Source organism: Nicotiana tomentosiformis, chromosome 11, assembly GCF_000390325.3.
Source record: "Nicotiana tomentosiformis chromosome 11, ASM39032v3, whole genome shotgun sequence".
NCBI classification, from domain to species: domain Eukaryota; kingdom Viridiplantae; phylum Streptophyta; class Magnoliopsida; order Solanales; family Solanaceae; genus Nicotiana; species Nicotiana tomentosiformis.
This window is the reverse complement of record NC_090822.1, coordinates 96,896,391-96,908,202: the sequence shown is the minus strand read 5'-3', so window position 1 is coordinate 96,908,202 and position 11,812 is coordinate 96,896,391. Positions and strand designations below refer to the sequence as shown.

Below are 11,812 nucleotides of genomic sequence, written 5' to 3'. Positions count from 1 at the left end.
TGAACTTGATTGCTTGAAGCTTGAAATTTGTGGAGGAATTTGCAGTGTTTGATCCACAAGCTCTTTCTTGCTTCTTGTTATAACTTCTGTTGTCATTTATGAGTTATGAAGACTCCTATTTATAGTTGTGGAAGGGAAGAGTTGTGATGAGAACAAACTCTTTCCGACCAATCAGATTGAAGAGTGACAAGGCCACATTTGATGGCCAGAACATGTCACTTGCACATGTGGCGCCATTTTATCGGCCATTTAATTTGACTTGGTATGCCTTGTCATTTGACACGTGACACGATCCTATTGGATCTTCCATTTGACTTGGCGTGCCACTCCATTTGACACGTAACACCAAACTGGGCCTCTAGGAGGATGATATATTGGGTCTAATGAAGTTGACTCATCACTTTAGGCAATTAAATGGACTACCCTAATGGATTAAGACTTATTTATTTAATATATATATTGGACTTATATCATTAATCCGGTTATATAAGCCCATACTATTTATTGAAACTAATATACTTAATATATAGTCCAAATTATTTTATTGGATTTAAATCCAATAAAATTTAACTGTTTACACTGTACTCGTATTGGACATGAGTAAGGGTGTTGTAAAGAAATACAAGTGGTACTTTCCCGTATAAAGAAAAGAAGTTCAATTTTTAAACATCTAAATAATCAAGTCACTTGTAAATAAACTCTATAATAAATATTAACTGAGAATATGATAAAAGGTAACTAATATGTTAAAACAATTAAACTAATGGTGTACATTTATTTAATATTATCAATATATAAAACTTAAAGGCAAGTATAAGTTTTGAATTATAGTGTAATAAATCAACCAGTTGACAAGACAGCCTTCTTAGCTCAGTGGTAGAGCGCGTGGCTTTTAACCACGTGGTCGTGGGTTCGATCCCCACAGACGGCGTTTCGATAATCTGAGAGTTTCTTGGTTGAGGTCTTTGAGCAAATATTCCTTCCAACAAGAGCCATGTTTTTTTTTTCATGTTATAAATTCACTTAATATGGATATCCATTCAGTTGACCTTTCTTTATACATGTATCTATTAAATTAATTATTAATTGTTATAACTCTTCAATTTTTGTAACTCTAAGTTTAGATTTGTAAATCTATAAATAGGATGTTTCTTAGTTTATGAAGGACATACTTGAAGACAATAAGAAAGCTCTTGTCCTTTCTATCTACCTTTTTTGTCTACATATTTCAATATTTGTACTTTGAGTATTATTTCACAATGTTTCATAATTTAATGAAGGATAAACACATTCATCCTTCATCAATGGAGGACTTGCTTCTTTATGAGGTGTTAAAGTAGAGTTTTTGGTAAAAACCATTCAATTTCTGTTAGTTCACATTTTGTTGTACCATGACGAGCGAAACTATAATCATTCTTTTATCGGGCTCGATTTGAACTTTTAGTCTCGTTTCTTTTAATTGCATGCACGAGTAATAGAAAAGTACATAGCACTTTAGTTGGTTTGACCAACGAAAAGCATAGGTAAAAAAAAAAGTTACCAAATTTTCTTTCAAAGAAAGGTATCAAGCAATACTTAAGACCACCTTCTTTATAATATACTTCGTTAGCTGAGTATTTTGAGTTAGGACAGTTTTGATAAATAGTCGTTAAATAGAGTTCTCTACTTAATGTTAATCATCCAACCGTCATTATTAGAAATTAATTTTTCGTTATTTTCACTAAACTCCATTGTGTTTGGTCCAAAAATACTTTTTAATAAGTTTACAAACTTCTTTTGTTCTAAAGTATGAAACAAAAGGTTTTGAAGACATTCAAAACATCGTTTATTTTTTATCATAAACTTTTTTTTATAGCTTCAAATACTCTTCTTTTATTAAATTTCACTAGAAAAAGGTTTAAGTTTTGTCAGTGGACTTGAAATACTCCTCAGGCCCATTTTGCAATATGTTAATTCTCTGTTTGAAATAATCTCCAAATGTTGTTTCCAATATTTTGAAAGTTTTTTTTTTTAATGTATTTCTTGACTTCTAGGTTTACTTGTCGTTGCTTTCGTTCTGCCCTTTTGATTACAATACTCAGCTTTAGTTTTGTATCTTTGTATTTTTGCTTCGGTTTTTTAATTGGTGTGTTTGTTGTTGCCTTCTTTTATATTTCCTAAACCGAGGGTCTTCCGAAATAACCTCTCTGTCTTCTTGAAGGGGTAGGAGTAAGGCATGCGTACATATTACCCACATACCCCATGTAATGACCCAACCGGTCATTTTAACTTTTAGAACCCCATTCCCCTAAATAAAACTCTCCGTATGTACTTTATTAATTTATGACTTGCGGGGATGGTTGGTTCGGGATTTGGAAGCGTTCGGGTTGAAATCAGAACACTTGGTTCCTTAAGTTGGCCTTAAAATGCCAAGCTTGACTTTGGTCAATATTTTTAGTAAATGACCCCGGAATCGGGATTTGACGGTTCCAATAGGTTCGTATGATGATTTTGGACTTGGGCGTATGTTCGAATCGGGGTTTGGACAGCCCGAGAGCGTTTCAGAGCTTAATAGTGAAAATCAACTATTTGAAGGTTTAATGTTTTTAAATTTGATTTGAAGTAGGTTTTAGAGTAATTGAAGTCCGTTTGGAATTCCGAGCCTGAGAATAGCTCCGTATGGTGATTTAAAACTTGCACGCAAAATTTGGTGTCATTCCGAGTAGTATAAGTATATTTCGACACGTCCGAAGTAAGTTTGTAGAATTTGAAAATTCTAAGTTGAATCAATTTGGTTTGAGGTATGATTCTTAGTTTTGATATTGTTTTACACGTTCCGAGGGTTCGAGCGAGTCCGTTTTATGATTTCAAACTTATTGGTATGTTCGGGTGGGGCCTTAGGGGCTTCGGGTGTCAACCGGACGACGCTCAGACCAATTTTGGAATTTGGAACAGCAGCTGAAGCTTCCAGATTCTACTGCAATCGCACCTGCGCTTGGACAGTCGCAGGTGCGACCATCGTAGATGCGACCATCGCAGATGCGACATGGTGCTCGCAGAAGCGAAAAGGGGAGGGCATGCCATCAACCACATATGCGAAATTTTGGGGCGCACCTGCGAGCGCGCAGGTACGAGGCAAGGCGCGTGGAAGCGAGAAATGCGCAGGTGCGAAAGCTTGGGCGCATCTGCGGTTGCGCAGAAGCGGTCCCTTCGTCCGTATGTGCGAGAACACTGCTGGGCAGAACGTTTTAAAGGGGCGAGACTCAGCCATTTTAGCCCTTAATTCCTCCATTTTGGGGCGATTTAGGAGCTTTTTGAGAAGGGATTTCGACTAGCAACTTGAAGGTAAGTTAATTCTACACACTTTGAGTTAAATACATAACTTATGGGTAGATTATAACTTGTAAATTTAGGAAATCAAGGGTTTAGTTGAAAAACCTAGATTTTTTTTTTATAAAAATGAGATTTTAACCACGAAAATGGTTATGGAATTGGATAAAAATTGTATATTTGAGTTCTTGAGATTATGGGTAACGATTTCCTCCGAAAATTTCTGGAATCATGGTACGTGGGCCCGGGGTGAATTTTAGAAATTTATCATTTTGGATAGAGTAATTTATTTAATAGTCTAATTTTGAATTATTGAGCATGTATTAATTATTTTATATAACTTTTGGATTGTTTTGGATTTTTCGGCACCAAATTGAGATTTTACGCGACATTGTGATCGAAAAGTGGGCTTTGAAACAAGGTAAGTCTCTTGTCTATCCTTGTAAGAGGAAATTTACCCCATCAGTGACTTACATTAATAATTGTTGCTAATTGTAGGGGCTACGTACGCACGAGGTGACGAGAGTCCGTGCGTAGCTACTAATTATGCTATGTTCGGGTAGTTTAGGATTCAAATCATAAATTACTTGTGATAATTGCATACTTTATTTAATTAAATTACTGAAATTATATTGTAAATTGTTAGAGGAATTAGTAAAAGATTGAAACTTCATATGCTTGAATTGTGTGTAAATTATTTAATTGTTAATAGAATTTGAACATCCTATGTGTTAATATTATAATAACTTCTCATTCCGGAGGTTCATAAGAGAATGTCCTCCTTTCTTGTGGAGTAGGCCGAATACCTCGACAGTATAGATGCATCTATGGATCGCGTCGCACGTCCCTCGCCAGTGTATACGATACTCTGGATCGGGTCATACGACCTCGGCAGAAATCGTGCCTAATAATAATAATTACACGATACCTTGATATTTTAATTGTTGCTTGTGAAGTTAATTGATAAATTAGAAATTGTTGAAAGATAAGTAATTATTTTTTCTGCTTGTTAAGAAAATTATTGTTGTTCACCTAAAAATCATGTTTAATTAAATATTTCTATTGCAATATTATTGACTCATAGTGAGTGTCAAAGTCGATCTCTCGTCACTACTTCTTCGAGATTAGGCTTGATACTTACCGGGTACACGTTGTTTACGTACTCATGCTATACTTGCTGCACATTTTGTGCAGGACCTGAGACATGTACTATCGGAGGACTTATCGGTGCACACCCACGTTATCTAGAGGCTTAGTGGTAAGCTGCTTTTCTGAGTCGTTCTGCAGCAACTAGTGCCTCTTTTTGTATTTGTATTCTGTCTATTTTATTTTAGACAATATTTAGAATTTTGTATAATCTGCTAGATGCTCATACACTTGTGACACCAGGTCTTGGCACACTCTAGTAGAATTTTTGGATTTAATTCTTTTACTTGGGTTTTAATTTATCTTATTTTCTCATATCTTTCTTAATTTTTGAAATTTCGAAGAGTTTGATTACTCAAATAATTTTTAAAGAAATGAATATATGTTTAAATCATTAGTTGGTTTGCCTAGCTGGGATGTTGGGCGTTATCACGACCTATAGGTGAATTTGGGTCGTGACACCCTACTTGTTGGATTACATTGAGTGTTGTTATTGTTATTGTTGTTTTATCTAATGCCAAGCATGATATTTCTTTTTGTCTAGTTCAAATCTTGCTTCTTTCATCTTTTGTGTAGCTAAACAATATTGCAATATTTAAATGAATAAGTTTGTTATTTATGTATTAAATCTTATTTTGTCCTATTTTAGTACAAAAAACACATATGCATCATTTTCTAAAACTAGCTTTAGTGTACATGTGTTGCACGTGTGGTTAGCGTCAATCAGTAAAATATGAGTAAATGAAGAACATGTAAATCAAGTTATCAAACGATAAGTTTTAAAAATGTCTACGTTAAGTTAATATTTTAAAATAAGAACTTTGTACAGAGAAAAGTATAGGGAGTTGTCATTTATTTGAACGAATACCAGAAAGAAAATTAATTAATGGCAACTAACTTAGAATATATTTTGTCTTTTAATGTTTCATTCGTATTGTTTTTAACGTTTGCATTTTTAACAGTTTGACTCTTACTACTATATTATAATATATTTTATTATAAATTTTGAAAAGAATGACTTGAATTTTTCGCAAATTTGTTAAATCAAAGACTTCTTTGGTTAATTAGGATTTTTCTTAACGTTAAAGATATTTTTGTTGTTGATTCAAATCTTATTAATAACTCATCCCAAGTTTTAAATATTTAATTATAATTATAATTTTTATCCAATAAGAATTTTACGTTCAATATAATAAAAAATTTGTTCAGGGTACACGCATCGCGCATGTATCCTATCTCAATGAGTGTTTGAGTTATGAAATAAAAGTATAAGTTCATGACAATAGTCATTAATATTGACATTGTACGTATAACTAACTCAATTAAGAAAAAACGTCTCATAGAAATCCTCAATCATTTAGTTAATAAATCAACTTAAAATTTATGCCACATTTTTAATAAATAAAGTTAGCATGCTTCATTTTCATTTTCAGTAGTACACATAGTCATTGAAAATATAAATAGTGGATAAAACTTCACACACATAGAAAACAACTAATAATCCATGAATTTCAGATGAACACAAAATCTAAGTACCCTGAAAATGAGAAAAAGACATTCAAAAAGAATATTAAAGTAAGCTAGTAAAATACAACGGAGAATGACTCAGAATTATATTTCAAAGAGTATATTTAGTTTCGATATATCATTATTCAAGTGGAATTAGTATTTAAATAATTATAATATTCATTAACCCCATTTGACGTTATATTTGAAAATATTTAGTTTTATAACAATTCTAAAATTTATTTTTAAAAAGTAAAATGATTGATACACATTTCGATTGGAGAAAACGTATTTCTTCTTAATTTGAAGGGCATATCTTTGGAAAATATCTTACGAAATTGTAGTAATTCTTGTAACATGATATTGAATCTAAAATGATTGATATATGTGCTTTTTGGTAATTAGCGATATTTATTATATAATTTTATTATGATTCTTCAAAAGGCCATCAATAATTTTTTTTTATATATTTTAGAGATTTGGAATAGAGAGGGTCGTCATATAGTTTTTAGAAGAAACTGGTTCACACGTAAAATATTTGAGCACATATATTTTATATTAATTTGAAAGGCATATCCTTTGGGGTAAGCTTAAAAAAATTGTAGTCATTTTTGTGCATAATAATAAATCTAACATGATCGAAATCGTTATATATTTTTAGTATAATTCTTCAAACATTCATCAAATTAACACTAATTAAAAAAATTGTATTCTTTCTTTTAGAGCTATTGGAATGAACCGTTAGGTCATATAGTTTCTAGGAAAAAAAAAATGAATGATTAAGTAACAATGTAAGGTCTAAAACTGACTAATACTGAATGTGTATTTTACAACCAATAACTTATTACGCCAAAAAACTATAGAGGGCCATTTATTGGAATAGATGAAAAATAAAAAATAATAATAAATGTCAACTTTATTTTGAATACTTATTATTTCATTCTTATTTCTTCTATTTTGAATTTTAACTAAGTTAATTTTTAATACTATATTATAATTGATTTGACTTTATTTTCTTATTTCTTTCATCATCAGTGGTCTTTTTTATTGAAATATATCTATTTAAGCCAAGACTTTTGTCAACTTGAAGATAGTTTTACTTGTATGATGAATTTGAAAAATAATAAAAATAATTTTTTTTTGCTAATTAGTTATTCCAAATACTTAATTATTTATTTTCAGAAATAAAATATATAAATTTTATTTATTTATTTAAGTTATTAATATTAGCTCATACCAAATTTTAAATATTCGATTTTAATTATATTTTATCGAATAAAAATTCTTTTGTCAAATTGTAAGAAAATCAAATGAGTGGGAAATAGTTTTGTATATTTTAAAGTATTTAAGTATATAAAAGAATTTCACATAAATCAAAATATAAAAAAGTTACTCCGTCATCTTCCAAGAACGTCGTACGTCCTCTTTCTTTTCTTGGTATCCGTCCAAAGGATAAACTTCTAAATACCAAGTGGTTATGTCCTATTTGGTTAGTATTTTTAATTCTTTCCTTTTCCTGCCATTTACATATAATTTAAGTATAAAAATTTATATAAAATAAAATGTTAATATTTTTGAAGTTCTAAATATTAAATTTTTATACGTAATCCAAATAAGGAAGAATGTAATATATAAAATTTAGTTTATTTTGTAGTCCTAATATTAGAAAAATAATTAAATGAGTATTCCTACATATTAGAAAAATAATTAAATGAGTATTCCTGCATATTAAAAAATAACCAAATTACTATTTTATCTAATGTAAACTCTATTTTTGTAACGATCCGACTTGTCGTTTTAAGAATTAATGCCTCGTTCAGCGACTTAAGGTCTCGAGCAATTTCGTAATAAGTATTATGACTCGCGGGTATGGTCGAGTTTGATTTTTCGGAAGATTCGGAATTATTAAAATAAGCAATCCTTAATTAGAAGCTTAAATGGAAAGAGTTGATCAGAGAGTTGACTTTTGAGCAAACGACTCCGGAATGGAATTTTGATGATGTCAATAGATCTGTATGGTGATTTTGGACTTAGGAGCGTGTCCGAAAAATTATTTGGAGGTCCGTAGTGGAATTAGGCTTGAAATGCCGAAAGTTGAATTTTTGGGAAGTTTGATCGGGGGGTTGATTTTTTGATATCGAGGTCGGAATCCGATTCTGGAAATTTAAATAGGTCCGTTATGTCATTTATGACTTGTGTACAAAATTTGAAGTCATTCCGAATTGATTTGATGTGTTTCGGCACAAGATATAGAATTTGAAAGTTCAAAGTTCATAGATTTTGATTTGAGGTGCGATTCTTCGTTTTGATATTGTTTGATGTGGTTTGAAGCCTCGACTAAGTTCGTATTATATTTTGAGACATGTTGGTATAATTGGTTAAGGTCCCGAGGGCCTCGGGTGGATTTCGGAAGGTTAACGGAATGGATTCGGACAAAAAGGAGCTGCTGGAATTTTTCTGCTACAGAAGCTGTTTTTGGACAGCAACTGGTACAATCGCAAAGTCAAATTTGGAAGCTTATATCTCGAAATGTATAAGGAATATGAAAATTTTCAAAACATGAAAGTTGTAGCCCTTTGATTCTAGTTTCCAGAATATTAAACCACACATCACTTGGACATTTATAAAGAAAGTTATGATGGATTGAATGAAGGCTGGTAGAGCAGTTTCGCCAGAAATTTCTGATGCGTGGAGACGATTTTGGAAGCTTATATCTCGAAATGTATAAGGAATATGAAAATTTCCAAAACATGAAAGTTGTATACCTTTGATTCTAGTTTCCAGAATTTTAAACCACACATCAATTGGACATTTGTACAGAAAGTTATGATAGATTGAATGAAGGCTGGTAGGGCAGTTTCGCCAGAAATTTCTGATGCGTGGAGCCGAATTTAGAAGCTTATATCTCACAATTCATAAGGAATCAGAAAAGTATCAAAACATGAAAGTTGTAGTCTTATGATTCTATTTTCCAGAAAGTTAAACCATTCATCATTTGGATATTTGTACATAAAGTTATGATCGATTGAATAAAGGCTAGTACAAGCAAGTTCTGGACTTTTAGTGACGGAAAATGGACTTTTAGTGACGGATGGGTAGAAACTTAAGGACCAAAAATGATCATTTCCTTCATTTCGTTTTGAATTTTTGGAGCACGGTTCTTGGGTGATTTTTGGATGATTTTCATGGGAAAACATTGCGGTAATTGTTCCTTATCCTATATCGATTATATTTCATGATTCCATACTCATTTACATCATGAATCTATGGATTTATGGAAGAAAAATCAAGATTTTTGTAAAATCATCCAAAAATAAAAATTTAAGATTTTGAGGTCGAGTTGTTATCGAATTTTGATAAAATTGGTATGGTGGACTCGTAATTGAATGGGTTATCGAATTTTGTGAGTTTCGCCGGATTCCGAGATGTGGGCCCCACAGGCGATTTTTGAGTTAAATTTCGGATTTTGTTGGAAAATTAGTATTTTCATATGGAATTAATTCATATAATTAGTATTGACTAAATTGAATTAATTTGAATAGATTTGAGCTGTCCGGAGGATTTATTAAAGCAAGACGACTATTTTGAAATATCGGCATAACTTAAAAAGGGTAGGTATCTTGCCTAACCTTGAGTGGGAAAAATTACCCCTTAGACATTGAGTCTTATGTGAAAATTGTATAATTGAAAACCATGTACGCGAGGTGACGAGTACGTACTTGGTTTATATGTGCATATTATATCGGTTGAAATTCATAGACGCCCTTAAGTATTAAATTGGAAAATTATTGTAACTTATTAAATCCCTTATTTGTCATGCCTCATTCCTTGTTTGCCGAGATTATTTTTATATAATAATTTGAATTGTCACTTGACTTTTATGTGAACTCTGTGTTTGTTTGAGTTGCCAATTTTATGAAAAATACTTTCATTATTAATTTTATGTATAGATAATTTAAATAGAAAATTTAGTTAATAAGATGAATAAATCTATTTATTTCTTGAAGTTGTGATTTAAAAGAGGTATTGTTCCTTGATGAATTACTTTTCAATTCACGTTGTTAAAAATTTGGTATTGAATTAAAAAGGCCGCGAATCATATTGAGGCAAAGTGCCAAATTGTAAAATATTATTCGGTTGAGTTGTTCACTCCCGAACATTTTGTTAAGATGTTGTACACATTATGATCGAGTCGTGGGTTCCTTATTGTGGAAAAATAATGTATTATTGATTTATGTGGAAAGTTATAATATTTGAGCACTTGATGTGCAATTTGTGATATGTTGTAAGATTTGAGCATTTGATCTGCAATTTGTGATATGTTGTAATATTTGAGCACTTAATGTGTAATTTGTGATATGTTGTAAGATTTGAGCACTTGATGTACAATTTGTGATATATTGTAAGATTTGAACATTTGATGTGCAATTTGTGATATGTTATAATATTTGAGTACTTGATGTGCAATTTATGATATGTTATAATATTTGGGCACTTGAGGTGCGATTTGTGAAATATTGTGATATTGATACGCATGCGGTGAGATAAGGGTAGCTTGAAACGCGTGGCTAGTAGGGGAACTACTAGAAGTCATGCAGTGATATAAGATCAGGGTGTTGAAACGCATGCGGTGAGAAAAGGGTGGCTTGAAACGCGTGGCTAGTAGGGTAACTACTAGAAGTCATGCGGTGTGATAAAGGTGGCTAAAAATGCGGGATGCTATTTTGAAAAAAAATAAATAATTTCTTTAAAATTAAATGTGAAGGCTCCCGCGGTGATATAAGGAAATGAGATATTGTGAATTTATTTATGAGTTGAGACTATGAGGCGATACCTAGGGAGTGCCCTTTTGTTGATATTTCTCTATGGTTACACTTGCCTTTGGTTATTTTATTTTTCCGAAATTTATAAATTCTTGTATTTTCTGTGATGTATTATTTCACTTAATATTAAGTATTTTGTATTTCTTGATGTATTGTGTTGACTTCGACTTTTTCGTACGAGACTTTGAGGATTTGTATTTTTAGGTTGTACTTGTTTTTGATGATTGAGTTGTTTTAAATAAAAGAAAAATTCTAGTATGTTTTAATTTAATAAATTTTATATCCAAATCAGTAGTTTATCTGATATTTTATTTTAAGTGAAATATTATTTTCTCCACCCAAATGATCCTAAAATAAATTCATTCATTTATTAATTTCTTACTTGATTTAAGATTTTAACCTTACTTTATTGAATAATAAATTGATCGTGTGGATCTTATATACATTGAGGATATTGGTACGTGAGTTGTCCGTGCAGTTGAGATATGAAATGAGGGCACGAGGTGCCGGAAAAATATGATGATTTAATTATGGGCATGAAGTGCCGTGGAGATATGAAAAATAGGCTGAGACCCGTGTTTATGAAAAATATGAAAATGGGTTGAGACCCGTATTTTTATGATTATGAGATAAGGTGTCACATGGTGACTTTTAAATTGAAGCATTATATTCAAAATATTTATTTGGAAGGATTTTTATTTAGAAAGTATTATATGAAAGAATTGTATTTGAAAGATATTTATTTGAGGAAAAATTATATTTGAAAGAGAGTTATTTGGTAGAATTATATGTGAAGGATATTTATTTGAAGAATTTGATTTAATTGGGTGTATTTGTATTTATTATTCGTCTGAGCAATAATTATGTTGTTCTTGTTATCATTGCTAGTTATTTTCCAGTATTATTTTCTATACTATATTGCACTGATTATTAGACTACTGAGTGTCTTGACTGTACCTCGTCTCTACTCCACTAAGGTTAGTCTTGATACTTACTGGGTACCGACCATGGTGTACTCATACTATACT

General features: G+C 31.3%; 1 non-coding gene across 1 annotated transcript; it reads left to right on the top strand.

Annotated features, from left to right (window-relative positions):
• Positions 1–859: 859 nt before the first annotated feature.
• TRNAK-UUU (transfer RNA lysine (anticodon UUU)) lies at positions 860–931 on the top strand. The gene has a single exon. It is a non-coding gene; the product is annotated as a tRNA-Lys (tRNA).
• The last annotated feature ends 10,881 nt before the right edge of the window (positions 932–11,812 follow it).